This window comes from Pan paniscus, chromosome X (genome assembly GCF_029289425.2).
Source record: "Pan paniscus chromosome X, NHGRI_mPanPan1-v2.0_pri, whole genome shotgun sequence".
Lineage (NCBI taxonomy): Eukaryota > Metazoa > Chordata > Mammalia > Primates > Hominidae > Pan > Pan paniscus.
The window spans coordinates 77,392,544-77,406,791 of NC_073272.2; positions in this window are offsets into that span (position 1 = coordinate 77,392,544).

A 14,248-nucleotide genomic window follows, 5' to 3' on the forward strand; every position below is an offset into this window, starting at 1 on the left:
TAAGTTTTAGGGTACATATGCACAACGTGCAGGTATGTTACATATGTATACATGTGCCATGCTGGTGTGCTGCACCCATTAACTCGTCATTTAGCATTAGGTATATCTCCTAAAGCTATCCCTCCCCACTCCCCCCACCCCACAACGGTCCCCGGTGTGTGATGTTCCCCTTCCTGTGTCCATGTGTTCTCATTGTTCAATTCCCACCTATGAGTGAGAACATGCGGTGTTTGGTTTTTTGTCCTTGTGATAGTTTGCTGAGAATGATGGTTTCCAGCTTCATCCATCTCCCTACAAAGGACATGAACTCATCATTTTTTATGGCTGCATAGTATTCCATGGTGTATATGTGCCACATTTTCTTAATCCAGTCTATCATTGTTGGACATTTGGGTTGGTTCCAAGTCTTTGCTATTGTGAATAGTGCCGCAATAAACATATGTGTGCATGTGTCATTATAGCAGCATGATTTATAATCCTTTGGGTATATACCCAGTAATGGGATGGCTGGGTCAAATGGTATTTCTAGTTCTAGATCCCTGAGGAATCGCCACACCGACTTCCACAATGGTTGAACTAGTTTACAGTCCCACCAACAGTGTAAAAGTGTTCCTATTTCTCCACATCCTCTCCAGCACGTGTTGTTTCCTGACTTTTAATGATCGTCATTCTAACTGGCATGAGATGGTATCTCATTGTGGTTTTGATTTGCATTTCTCTGATGGCCAGTGATGATGAGCATTTTTTCATGTGTTTTTTGGCTGCATAAATGTCTTCTTTTGAGAAGTGTCTGTTCATATTCTTCGTCCACTTGTTGATGGGGTTTTTTTTTTTTTTCTTGTAAATTTGTTTGAGTTCATTGTAGATTCTGGATATTAGCCCTTTGTCAGATGAGTAGGTTGCAAAAATTTTCTCCCATTCTGTAGGTTGCCTGTTCACTCTGATGGTGGTTTCTTTTGCTGTGCAGAAGCTCTTTAGTTTAATTAGATCCCATTTGTCTATTTTGGCTTTTGTTGCCATTGCTTTTGGTGTTTTAGACATGAAGTCCTTGCCCATGCCTATGTCCTGAATGGTAATGCCTAGGTTTTCTTCTAGGGTTTTTATGGTTTTAGGTCTAACATTTAAGTCTTTAATCCATCTTGAATTAATTTTTGTATAAGGTGTAAGGAAGGGATCCAGTTTCAGCTTTCTCCATATGGCTAGCCAGTTTTCCCAGCACCATTTATTCAATAGGGAATCCTTTCCCCATTGCTTGTTTTTGTCAGGTTTGTCAAAGATCAGATAGTTGCAGATATGCGGCATTATTTCTGAGGGCTCTGTTCTATTCCATTGGTCTATATCTCTGTTTTGGTACCAGTACCATGCTATTTTGGTTACTGTAGCCTTGTAGTATAGTTTGAAGTCAGGTAGCGTGACGCCTCCAGCTTTGTTCTTTTGGCTTAGGATTGACTTGGCAATGCGGGGTCTTTTTTGGTTCCATATGAAGTTTAAAGTAGTTTTTTCCAATTCTGTGAAGAAAGTCATTGGTAGCTTGATGGGGATGGCATTGAATCTATAAATTACCTTGGGCAGTATGGCCATTTTCATGATATTGATTCTTCCTACCCATGAGCATGGAATGTTCTTCCATTTGTTTGTATCCTCTTTTATTTCATTGAGCAGTGGTTTGTAGTTCTCCTTGAAGAGGTCCTTCACATCCCTTGTAAGCTGTATTCCTAGGTAGTATATTCCTAAGTATTTTTATTTGGAGCTATTGTCAAAGGGGTTGAGTACTTTATTTGATTCTCAGCTTGGTCATCATTGGTGTACAGCAGTGCTACTGATTTGCATATATTGATTTTGTGTCCTGAAACTTTACTGAATTCACTTACCAGATCTAGGAGCTTTTTGGATGAGTCTTTACGGTTTTCTAGGTATACAATTTTATCATTGTCAAACAGCGAATTTGACTTCCTCTTTATCTATTTGGATGCCCTTTATTTCTTTCTCTTGTCTGATCGCTCTGGCCAGGACTTCCATACTAGTAGAAGTGGTGACAGTGGTCATCTTTGCCTTGTTCCAGTTCTCAGGGGGAATGCTTTAAACTTTTCCCTGTTCAGTATGATATTGGAAGTATGTTTGTCATAGATGGCTTTTACTACCTTGAGGTATGGCCCTTCTATGCCAATTTTGCTGAGGGTTTTTATCATAAAGTGATGTTGAATTTTGTCAAATGCTTTTGCTGCATCTATTGACATGATCTTATGATTTTTTTTTTTTTGAGACGGAGTCTTACTCTGTTGCCTGTGCTGGATTGCAGTGGCACGACCTCAGCTCACTGCAACATTTGCCTTGTGGGTTCAGGTGATTCTCCTGCTTCAGCCTCCTGAGTAGCTGGGATTACAGGCATGCACCAGCACTCCCTGCTAATTATTTTTGTCTTTTTGTGTGTGTGTGTGTTTGTTTGTTTTTTTGAGACAGAGTCTCGCTCTGTGGCCCAGGCTGGAGTGCAGTGGCCTGATCTCGGCTCACTGCAAGCTCCGCCTCCCGGGTTCACACCATTCTCCTGCCTCAGCCTCCCTAGTAGCTGGGACTACAGGCACCCGTCACCACGCCTGGCTAATTTTTTCGTATTTTTTTTAGTAGAGATGGGGTTTCACCATGTTAGCCAGGATGGTCTCGAATCTCCTGACCTTGTGATCTATCTGCCTCGGCATCCCAAAGTGCTGGGATTACAGGCATGAGCCACCGCGCCAGGCCTAATTTTTGTATTTTTAGTAGAGACAGAGTTTCACCATGTTGGCCATGCTGGTTTCAAACTCTTGACTTCAGGTGATCCATCCGCCTCGGCGTCCTAAAGTGCTGGGATTACAGGTGGGAGCCACCGTGCCCAGCCTAAGCTTTTTTTTTTTTTTTTTTTTGAGACTGAGTCTCACTCTGTCGCCCAGGCTGGAGTGCAGTAGTGCGATCTTGGCTCACTGCAACCTCTGGCTCCTGGGTTCAAGCGATTCTCTTGCCTCAGCCTCCAAAGTAGCTAGGATTACAGGCGCATGCCTCCACGCCTAGCTAAATTTTTTTGTGTGTGTATTTTTTTTTTTTTTGTATTTGTAATAGAGACGGGGTTTCACTGTGTTAGCCAGGCTGGTCTCAATCTCTTGACCTCGTGATCTGCCCGCCTGGGCCTCCCAAAGTGCCAGGATTACAGGCCTGAGCCACTGTGCCCAGCCGATGTATTATCTTTTTGATATGCTGTTGGATTCAATTAGCTAGTATTTTGTTGTGGATTTTCGCATCTATTTTCATCAGGGATATTCTTCTGTAGTTTTCTTTTTTTGTTATGTCCTTTGCTGGTTTTGGTATTAGGGTGATACTGGCTTCATAGAATGAGTTAGGGAAGATTCCCTCTTTCTCTATCTTTTGAAATAGTTTCAGTAGGACTGGTAGCAATTCTTTGAATGTCTGATAGAATTCAGCTGTGACTCCCTCTGGTCCTGGACTTTTTTTGTTGGCAATTTTTTTTTTTTTTTTGAGATGGAGTCTTGCTCTGTCACCCAGGCTGGAGTGCAGTGGTATGATCTCTGCTCAGCTCCGCCTCCCCCAGGTTCACGCCATTCTCCTGCCTCAGCCTACTGAGTAGCTGGGACTACAGGCGCCCGCCACCACGCCCAGCTAATTTTTTGTATTTTTAGTAGAGACGGGGTTTCACCGTGTTAGCCAGGATGGTCTCGATCTCCTGACCTCGTGATCCGCCCATCTTGGCCTCCCAAAGTGCTGGGATTACAGGTGTGAGCCACCTCGCCTGGCCTTTGTTGGCAATTTTTAAATTACTGTTTCAATCTCACTACTTGTTATTGGTCTGCTCAGAGTTTCTACTTCTTCATGATTTAATCTAGGAAGGTTATATATTTCTAGGAATTTATCCATCTCCTCTAGATTTTCTAGTTTGTGAACAAAGAAATACAAAAGATCATTCTTGTTTGCTATTTCTTTCTTCTGCTTTCTCAAATATGCTTTTGAAACCCTCTAAGGATTTTTTTATTATTGTATTTTTCAGCTCAAGAATTTCTGTGTGGTTGTTTTTTACATCCATCTCTCTATTGATATTCTGTATTTGGTGAGACATTGTTTACTTGTGTTTTATTTAGTTTATTGGACATGGTTTTCTTTAGCTCTCTAAACATAGTTTAAATATATGATGTAATGTTTATTTCTAGTAAGTCCAGTGTGTGGGCTTCCTGAGGTATAGTTTCTGTTCATCTTTTCCCCTGTGAAGGGGCCAAACTTTCTTGTTTCTTTACATGTCTCATAAATTTTTTGCTCAAAACTGGAAAATTTGAATATTATAATGCAGCAACTCTGGAAATTAGATTCTCCTCATTCCTCAGGGTTCTTTGTTGCTGCTCATTGTGGGTTGTAGTTTTTGCTTAGTGATGTTTCTAAACTATTTTTGGGAAGACTATATTCTTTGTCATGGACACTGAAGTCTCTGTCCCACGAGCTTAGTGGTGAGCTAGCAATTTACCAGAAATTTCCTTAAACATCTGGAGACAAAAAAAAAAAAAACCCTACAAACATTTTGTAGATTAGCCCTGTGTTGGTGCACACCTTCAACGCTTATCCAGTCAGTTTACAAACTTTTAGACTTCACTTACTGCTTGCACTGAGCATAAAGATCAGCTGGAGCTGAAAGCTTAGAGACCACTCAAGTCTTTTCTGAGCATGTGTCATCTTGCTGGGTATATGAAGCTTGTTCCTCAAGGCTCCCCAAAGTAACTCTCTTCTCACCTTTTCCTCCCAGACATTTTTTTTTTTTGAGACGGAGTTTCCCTCTTGTCCCCCAGGCTAGAGTGCAATGGCGCGATCTAGGCTCACTGCAACCTCTGCCTCCCAGGTTCAAGCGATTCTCCTGCCTCAGCCTCCTAAGTAACTGGGATTACAGCCACGCACCACCACGCCCGGCTAATTTTTGTATTTTTAGTAGAGACGGGGGTTTCACCATGTTGTCTAGGCTGGTCTTGAACTCCTCACCTCAAGTGATCTGCCCTCGAACTTCCAAAGTGCTGGGATTACAGGGGTGAGCCACCACGTCTGGCCTTCCTCCCAGACTTTTGACATGTCTATTTATTGACCCAAATGCAATGTTTTGCCCCAAGCAGCAGCAGCTTGTTTATTTGCCTTTCAATGTTTTCAAGGAATACACTGTGCATAGCTGCTTTTATGCCCCGAGAGTTCTGAGTTAGTCAAAACTAAGGCAATCCTCTTGTGTCATTCCTTCACTCTTATCCCCTCTGCAGACGAATCAAACAGATAAACACAATTTTCTGAGAACAAGGTCTGCTCTGCCCTCTCTGGGACCAGGTACTCACACTGAGAACACAGACTGCCATCTTTCAGACTCCTGCCACACTAAAGTTGGTGGGGGTGAGGCTAAGGGAAAATACCACAAAGCTTTCCTACTGCACTTAAGTCATCATTTTCTTGATTCAGCATTTGTTTGAATCTTTGACTATTTTCTAGAGACTGACAAAGTTGATTCTGACCATCTTTGCTCATTTTTTCATATTTCTATGCAAGAACAGGCCCTTGGAGCTCCTTACTCTGCAATTTTCTTTTTCTTTTTTCTTTTTGAGACAGGCTCTTGCTCTGTTGTCCAGAATGGACTGCAGTAGTACAATCATAGCTCACTGCAGTCTCGAACTCCTGGGCTCAAGTGATCCTCCCACCCTCAGACTCTCAAGTAGCTGGGACTATAGGCACATGCCACCATGCCCAGCTAATTTTCTTATTTTTATTTTTTGTAGAGACTATCTTCCTATGTTGCCCAGGCTGGTCTCAAACTCATGGCCTCAAGTGATCCTTCTGCCTTGGCCTCCCAAAGCACTGGGATTATAGTTGTGAGCCACTATGCCTGGCTCAAAGAATATTTTTTGATTTAGAGGTTATTTTATTTATTTATTATTTATTTAGAGATTATTCATCATTTAGAGACTGCCATTTAACTTCAGTAAGAGTTCCATTTGCATCTGATGTTTTTTAGTTTTGGAGAAAGGAAATAGTGAAGAAATGGATTCATCTCCAATCCTTTGGACTAAAATTCAGATAATTTAAGCTCTAGTCTCAACTTCATTTAATTTGGAACTGCATGATGTGGTGTCAGATTTGGGTTCAAATCCAGTTCTCTTGCTGTGTAACCTTGGGAAATTTACCCAGCACCTGAGTTGTTTCTTCATGTGTGCAGTGGAGACAATAATACCAAGATGAAGATTTCATGAGATGTCTAGCGTAGACAACTCTTTCTCAGAGTGGATGCATTTAACAGTTGGATGCTGAATTTATAAGAGTATGGATTTCATAAAAAGAGCATAAATTTCATGATATGATGTATATTCCGGAAGATATAGGCCGGGCGCGGTGGCTCACGCCTGTAATCCCAGCGCTTTGGGAAGCTGAGGTGGATCACTTGAGGTCAGGCATTTGAGACCAGCCTGGCCAACATAGTGAAACCCCGTCTCCACAAAAATACAAAAATTAGCCAGGCGTGGTGGTGTGTGCCTGTAATCCCAGCTGCTTGGGAGGCCGAGGCACGAGAATTGCTTGAACCCAGGAGGTGGAAGTTGTGGTGAGCGGATATTGTGCCATTGCACTCCAGCCTGGGTGACAGAGTGAGACTCCATCTCAAAAAAAAAAAAAAAAAGAAAAAGAAAAAAAAATAAATTTTCAAGTACCATGTAACTCTTTGAGTATGACTCAGGATATAAATGACTCAGACTTAAGATTTTTAAGTATTGAAATGATACTATATCAATAAAAAAATGTATCTTGGCAGTTTAGCGCTTAAAAAAATCTAACTTGTGAACTAATCATCCTTTAAAAATTCATTCTATGGTCACTGAAGCCTTCTCCCTTCCCCTCCTACCTCAAGAAAGTGATCACAACCTTCTCTGTATCCATATTATAACACATATTTTTCCACTAGTGCAGAATATTGCATTTGTTTACATTTGTCTCTACCACCAGACAGAAAGAAACTGAGAGTAAATATCTCTTTTTTTTGTCTTCATTCAATCAGTGAAAATTTACTGAACATGGGCTGGGCACGGTGGCTCATGCCTGTAATCCCAGCAACTTGAGAGGCTGAGGTGGGCGGGCCACGGGGTCAGGAGTTTGAGACCAGCCTGGCCAACATGGTGAAACCCCATCTCTACTAAAAATACAAAAAATTAGCCGGGCGTGGTGGTGGGCATCTGTAATCCCAGCTACTCGGGAGGCTGAGGCAGGAGAATCACTTGAATCTGGGAAACGGAGGTTGCAGTGAGTCGAGACTGCGCCACTGCACTCCAGCCTGGGCAATAGAGCAAGACTCTATCTCAAAAAAAAAAAAAAAAAAAAAAAAAAAAAAGAAAAGAAAAGGAAAGAAAATTTACTGAACATGTACTATGCAGGCATGTTAGAAAGTGAGCATCTAAAGATGAGTAAGACAGTGCCCCTCTTCTCAAGTGGGAGACGGGACCATTACAAGATGGAGTAACAAAGATGAACATGTACTGAAGAACAGAGGGAGGATATAGAACCCAAACTGGGAAGTCAGGAAAGCTGCCCAGAAGTTATGTTTAAGGTATGTTTGAAGGGGGAGAAAGCATTTCATTAATTTTGTTTGAAAAACATTAAAAAAAAAAAAAACCCTTCAGACCCAAAATTCTGTAGCTGCATCTGTTACAGGAAAGGGGTCCCAATCCAGACCCCAAGAGAGTGTTCTTGGATTTCGCTCAAGAAAGAATTCTGGGCAAGTCCGCAGTGCAAAGTAAAAGCAAGTTTATTAAGAAAGTAAAGTGGTGAAAGTACAACTACTACATAGACAGAGTAGGGTGCTCCTGAAAGTAAGAGGAGGAACGTGTCCATGCTAGGTACAATGCTATATGGGGAGATGTGTTCTGCTACAAGGGTTTGTGATAAAGGATTAATTTTCTTTATATATATGTGTGTATATATATGTGTGTGTATATATGTGTATATATATGTGTGTGTATATATGTATGTATATGTGTGTGTGTGTATATATATATATATAGAGAGAGAGAGTGAGAGTGAGTTGGAGTCTTGCTCTGTTGTCTAGGCTGGAGTGTAGTGGCGCGATCTTAGTTCACTGCGACTTCTGCCTCCCAGGTCCAAGTGATTCTATTGTCTCAGCCTCCTGAGTAGCTGGGATTACAGGCACCCACCACCACGTCCAGCTAATTTTTGTATTTTTAGTAGAGACAGGATTTCGCCTTGTTGGCCAGGCTGGTCTCAAACTCCTGACCTCAGGTGATCCACCCACCTAGGCCTCACAAAGTGCTGGGATTACAGGCGTGAGCCACTGCACCCGGACTTAATTACTGTATTTTGCAAGAATCAATATTATTATCTTTAAAGCAAAATTAGGAATGCCTTTGTTCTCCAGATATCGGGATATCTGGAAACTCCCAAGTCTGGGAGTGCTTAGTAAACATTACTAATTTGTTCCCTTAACCTTAAACATCTAGAGGCTAGGAATGCCTGAGTTTCTGGGAATGCAGCCCAGCAAGCCCCAGCCTCATTTTCCTAGCCCTCATTCAAAATGGAGTCGCTCTGGTTCAAACACCTCTGACATATCTCCCCCCTCCCTTTACAAGAGGACCCTTAATCCTAAGGGTTGCAGAAGGACCAAGATCCATATTCTGTAACTTCAGGCTGAATAGGGGCAATGACATTCCTGCTTAAATGTTAGGGTCTCTTGCATTTAGGGTAGAGCGAAGCTCAGTCAGAGAGCATTGGTATGGTGAAGGTCATTCATAACTCCAAGTTCTGACAAAAGGTGATATCTGGAAGATTAATACGTGTCCAATTTAAGAAAGCATTGAATGAGCTTATCTTGCATTCCTACATAAAGAATACAACCGCAATATATTCCACAACAGCAAAGCAAAATAAGTAAAATCATTCCAAGTAAACTAAACAGGAAGGCTGTCCAAGAACTGAGCAGTTGTTGGAACCAAGCCGATATAGGGTCGACTGACATTACATCAATGGCAGATATGAGTGTCTAAAGCTTTCACAGCCTGGGTAATATTATGTGAATAGTCTGGAACATACACACATTTGGTTTTGATCAAAGCACAAAGTCCCCCTTGGGCTGCTGTTAAAATGTCCACATAGCCAATAGTTTGATTATATAGAGAAGATAAAGTCTGTGCCCACTCAGTAAATAAGTTACTCGCTCCATGATTCCAACTTAAACCCAAAAGTAGAATGCCAATCCATATCTTTATGTTACCCATCCCTTTCATATCTTCTGAACAGTAGTCGGAGGTCACTGATTGGCTCACAGGAATAAACAGAATCAGTCTCTTGTGTTCTGTCGGCCTATGGGACTTCATAAGAGACAGGTTTAATTCAAGATAGGTGAACTCAGCTGCTTATTCCCAGAAGTTTAACTGCAGTTGGGGCACTAAGGAGAATTTGATAGGGTCCCTTCCATTTTGGGGAAAGTTGATCTGCTGGGGATCCTTCCTTCCAAGTTTATAATAGGACCCAATCTCCCGGCTGAGTTTTAACAAAATTCTCTTCCTTAGTGGGGGAAGGGAGTCTTCGATTTCCATATTCAAGGTGTGCCTTTTGCACTTGCCCTAAGTTGATCACACAATTCTGTAGCTTGAAAGTATCTATATCTATTAGGAAGTCAGTAGTTATGAAAAGCCTTCCATACATTATTTCAAAATGGCTGAGCTGCAGATTTCCCTTAGGGGCCATTCTAGCCTGTAATAAAGCTGCAGGTAATAAAGACAGCCAGGTTTCTGATGTTTCTTGGCATAGTTTAGAAAGAGTCCTTTTTAGGGTTTGATTAACACTTTCTACTTTCCCTAAGACTATGGTCTCCATGCCGAGTGAAGGCGGTACTGAATTCCTAGGGCTGAAGATATGTTTTGGGTAACTGTCGCTGTGAAAGATGGGCCATTATCGCTCTGTAAGCTCTTAGGCAGCCGAAATCTAGGAACTATTCCCTTTAGTAGGAGTTCAGAAACGCCTCTGACACATCTACTGGTCACAAAGCCAGGAGCAGGCACGATAAGCTGGAAGGTTTAGACCAAATGGATCATTTCTGAGCCTGGATGTCGGATGGAGCCAACACATCTTAATGAGATTTTCCCAGCTGGAAGTCATTATTTAGGAAGCACTCATTGGAATATATTAATACAAATCATCACTGATGCTGTAGGCAAGGTTTAGCCGAATGTGCTTAAACTATCACCCAAAAGTGGCTGAAGACCATCTCTCAACTTTTCCACTATGAGTCATACTCTATTCAGCTGTATTCATATTTTCAGGACCCACATGAAAGAACAAATACAAGGTGGTGTCAGTGGAGATGTACCAATACAGGTTTGGGGCCCAGGCACTGGTATTAACAAATAATAATTGTAGTAAAATACACATAAAATTTACCATTCTTTTTATTTATTTATATATTTTTTAAGAGATGAGGATCTCACTACACTGCCCAGACTGGAGTGCAGCAGCTATACACAGACAGGATCATAGCACACTGCAGCCTTGAACTTCTGGGCTCAAACGATCCTCCTGCCTCAGCCTCCTGAGTGGCTGGGACTAAGATACAAACCACTGTGCTCAGCTTAATCATTTAAAAATATATATTCATTATTGTTAAGTGCATTCACATTGTTGTGCAACCAATTTCCAGAACTCTTTTCATCTTGCAAAACTGAAACTCTATACCCATTAAACAACACCCCAATCCCCCTTCTCCCCAGCCCCTGGCAACCACCTTTCTTCTTTCTGTCCCTATGAATTTGACTACTCTAGGTACCTAATATAAGTGGAATCATACAGTATTTGTCTTTTTGTGACTGGCTTATTTCACTTAGCATCATGTCCTCAAGGTTCTTCCATGTTGCAGAATGAACTTTCTTCCTCTTTAAGGCTGAATAATGTCCCATTGTAGGTATATACCACATTTTGTTTATCTGTTCATCCGTGGATGGACACTTGGGTTGCTTCTACTTTTTGGCTATTGTGAATAATGCTACTATGAACATGAGTGTACAAGTATCTTTTCAAGTCCCTGCTTTCAATTCCTTTGAGCATATACCCTAAAGTGGAATTGGTGGACTCTATGGTAATTTGATTTTTAATTTTTTGAGGCAATTCTAGACTGTTTTCTATGGTGGCTACACCAATTTACATTTCCACCAACGGTACACAAGGGTTACAATTTCTTTATATCCTTGCCAACATTTTTTTGTTTGTTTGTTTTAGAGACAGGTATTGCTCTGTTGCTCAGGCTGGAGTGCAGTGGCGTGATCACAGCTCACTGTAACCTCAAACTCCTGGGCCAAGCGATCCTCCTGCCTCAGCCTCCTGAGTAGCTAGGACTACAGGTGACTGGTTTTTTGATAGTAGCCATCCTAATGGTATGAGGTGGTATCTCATTCTGGTTTTGATTTGCATTTCCCTTATTATTAGTGACAGGCAGTCATAATTAACTCCTTTATTATGCACAGGCCAAGTTGAGAACACAGAGTTTAAGGGATGTACAAACACAAACTTCTGAACAGTAATCTCTAGGCGATTGTTCCTGCCTCTCTTCTAAATAAAAGTCTGTCTCTGTGATGATTTTTTTTATTATTATACTTTAAGTTCTGGGGTACATGTGCAGAACACGCAGGTTTGTTACATAGGTATACATGTGCCATGGTGGTTTGCTGCACCCATCAACCCGTCATCTACATTAGGTATTTCTCCCAATGCTATCCCTCCCCCCACCCCTCACCCCCCAGCAGGCCCCGGTGTGTGATGTTCCCCTCCCTGTGTCCATGTGTTCTCATTGTTCAACTCCCACTTAGCAGTGAGAACATGCAGTGTTTGGTTTTCTGTTCCTGTGTTAGTTTGCTGAGAATGATGGTTTCCAGCTTCATCCATGTCCCTGCAAAGGACATGAACTGATCCTTTTTTATGGCTGCATAGTATTCCATGGTGTATATGTGCCACATTTTCCTTATCTAGTCTATCATTGATGGGCATTTGGGTTAGTTCCAAGTCTTTGCCATTTCTTTAAGAATGTTGAATATTGGCCCCCACTCTCTTCTGGCTTGTAGGGTTTCTGCTGAGAGATCCACTGTTAATCTGATGGGCTTCCCTTTGTGGGTAACCCGACCTTTCTCTCTGGCTGCCCTTAACATTTTTTTCATTTCAACCTTGGTGAATCTGACAATTATGTTTCTTGGGGTTGCTCTTCTCGAGGAATATCTTTGTGGTGTTCTCTGTATTTCCTGAATTTGAATGTTGGTCTGCCTTGCTAGGTTGGGGAAGTTCTCCTGGATAATATCTTGAAGAGTGTTTTCCAACTTGGTTCCATTCTCCCCATCGCTTTCAGGTACAACAATCAAATGTAGATTTGGTCTTTTCACATAGTCCCATATTTCTTGGAGGCTTTGTTCATTTCTTTTCACTCTTTTTTTCTCTAATCTTGTCTTCCTGCTTTATTTCATTGAGTTGATCTTCAATCTCTGATATCCTTTCTTCCACTTGATCGATTCGGCTATTGATACTTGTGTATGCTTCATGAAGTTCTCGTGCTGTGTTTTTCAGCGCCATCAGGTCATTTATGTTCTTCTCTAAACTTGTTATTCTAGTTAGCGATTCGTCTAATCTTGTTTCCAGGTTCGTAGCTTCCTTATATTGGGTTACAACATGCTCCTTTAGCTCGGAAGAGTTTGTCTTTACCTGCCTTCTGAAGCCTACTTCTGTCAATTCATCAAACTCATTCTCCGTCCAGTTTTGTTCCCTTGCTGGTGAGGAGTTGTGACCCTTTGGAAGAGAAGAGGTGTTCTGGTTTTTGGAGTTTTCAGCCTTTTTGCACTGGTTTCTCTCCATCTTCGTGGATTTATCTACCTTTGGTCTTTGATGTTGGTGATGTTGATACTATTCCTTTCTGTTTGTTAGTTTTCCTTCTAACAGTCAGGCCCCTCTGCTGCAGGTCTGCTGGAGTCTGCTGGAGGTCCACTCCACACCCTGCTTGCCTGGGTATCACTAGAGGAGGCTCAGTTGGAAATGCAGGAATCACCTGCCTTCTGCGTTGATCTCGCTGGGAGCTGCAGACCGGAGCTGTTCCTATTTGGCCATCTTGCCAGCTACCTCCCTCTGTGATGACTGAGTGTCAACTTGATTGGATTGAAGGATGCAAAATATTGTTCCTGAGTGTGTCTGTGAGGGTGTTGCCAAAGGAGATTAACATTTGAGTCAGTGGACTGGGAGAGGTAGACCCACCCTCAATCTGGGTGGGCACCATTTAATCTGCTCTCAGCATGGCTAGGATAAATGCAGGCGGAACGTGGAAAGACTTCACTTGCTGAGTCTTCTGGCCTTCATCTTTCTCCCGTGCTGGATGCTTCCTGCCCTGGAACATTGGACTCCAAGTTCTTCAGCTTTTAGACTCTTGGACTTACACCAGTGGTTTGCCAGGAGCTGTTGGGCCTTCGGCCACACTGAAGGCTGCACTGTTGGCTTCCCCACTTTTGAGGTTTTGGGACATGGGCTGACTTCCTTGCTCCTCCTCAGCTTGCAGATGGTCTATTGTGGGACTTTGCCTTTTGATTGTGTGAGTCAATATTCCTTAATAAACTCCCCCACTCTTTTTTTTTTTTGAGACAGAGTCTTGCTCTGCTGCCCAGGCTGGAGTGCAATGGCTCAATCTTGGCTCACTGCAATCTCCGCCCCCTGGGTTCAAGCGATTTCTCCTGCCTCAGCCTCTCCTGTAATCCTGGGATTACAGGTGCATGCCACCATGCCCGGCTAATTTTTGTATTTTTAGTAGAGATAGGGTTTCATGTTGGCCAGGCTGGTGTTGAACTCCTGGCCTCAAAGTGATCCACCCACTTGGGCCTCCCAAAGTGCTGGGATTATAGGTGTGAGCCACTGTGCCCAGCCTAAACTCCCCTTCATATATACATCTATCCTATTAGTTCTGTTCCTCTACAGAACCCTAATATACAGTCTCCCCACCTAAATTCTACATTCACAGATTAAAGGTAGATTAAACTCCTTCCTCTTTAGGAAGCCTGCTCAGCTCCTCTAGGGAAATCTCTCTCTCATTAGGACTCTTCTCCAAGCAATCTAGATGTCAGGAAGCAAACCTAGTGAGCACAAACTATAGCAGGGGTGTCCAATCTTCTGGCTTCCCTGGGCCACATTGGAAGAATTGTCTTGGGCTACCCATAAAGTACCCTAACACTAA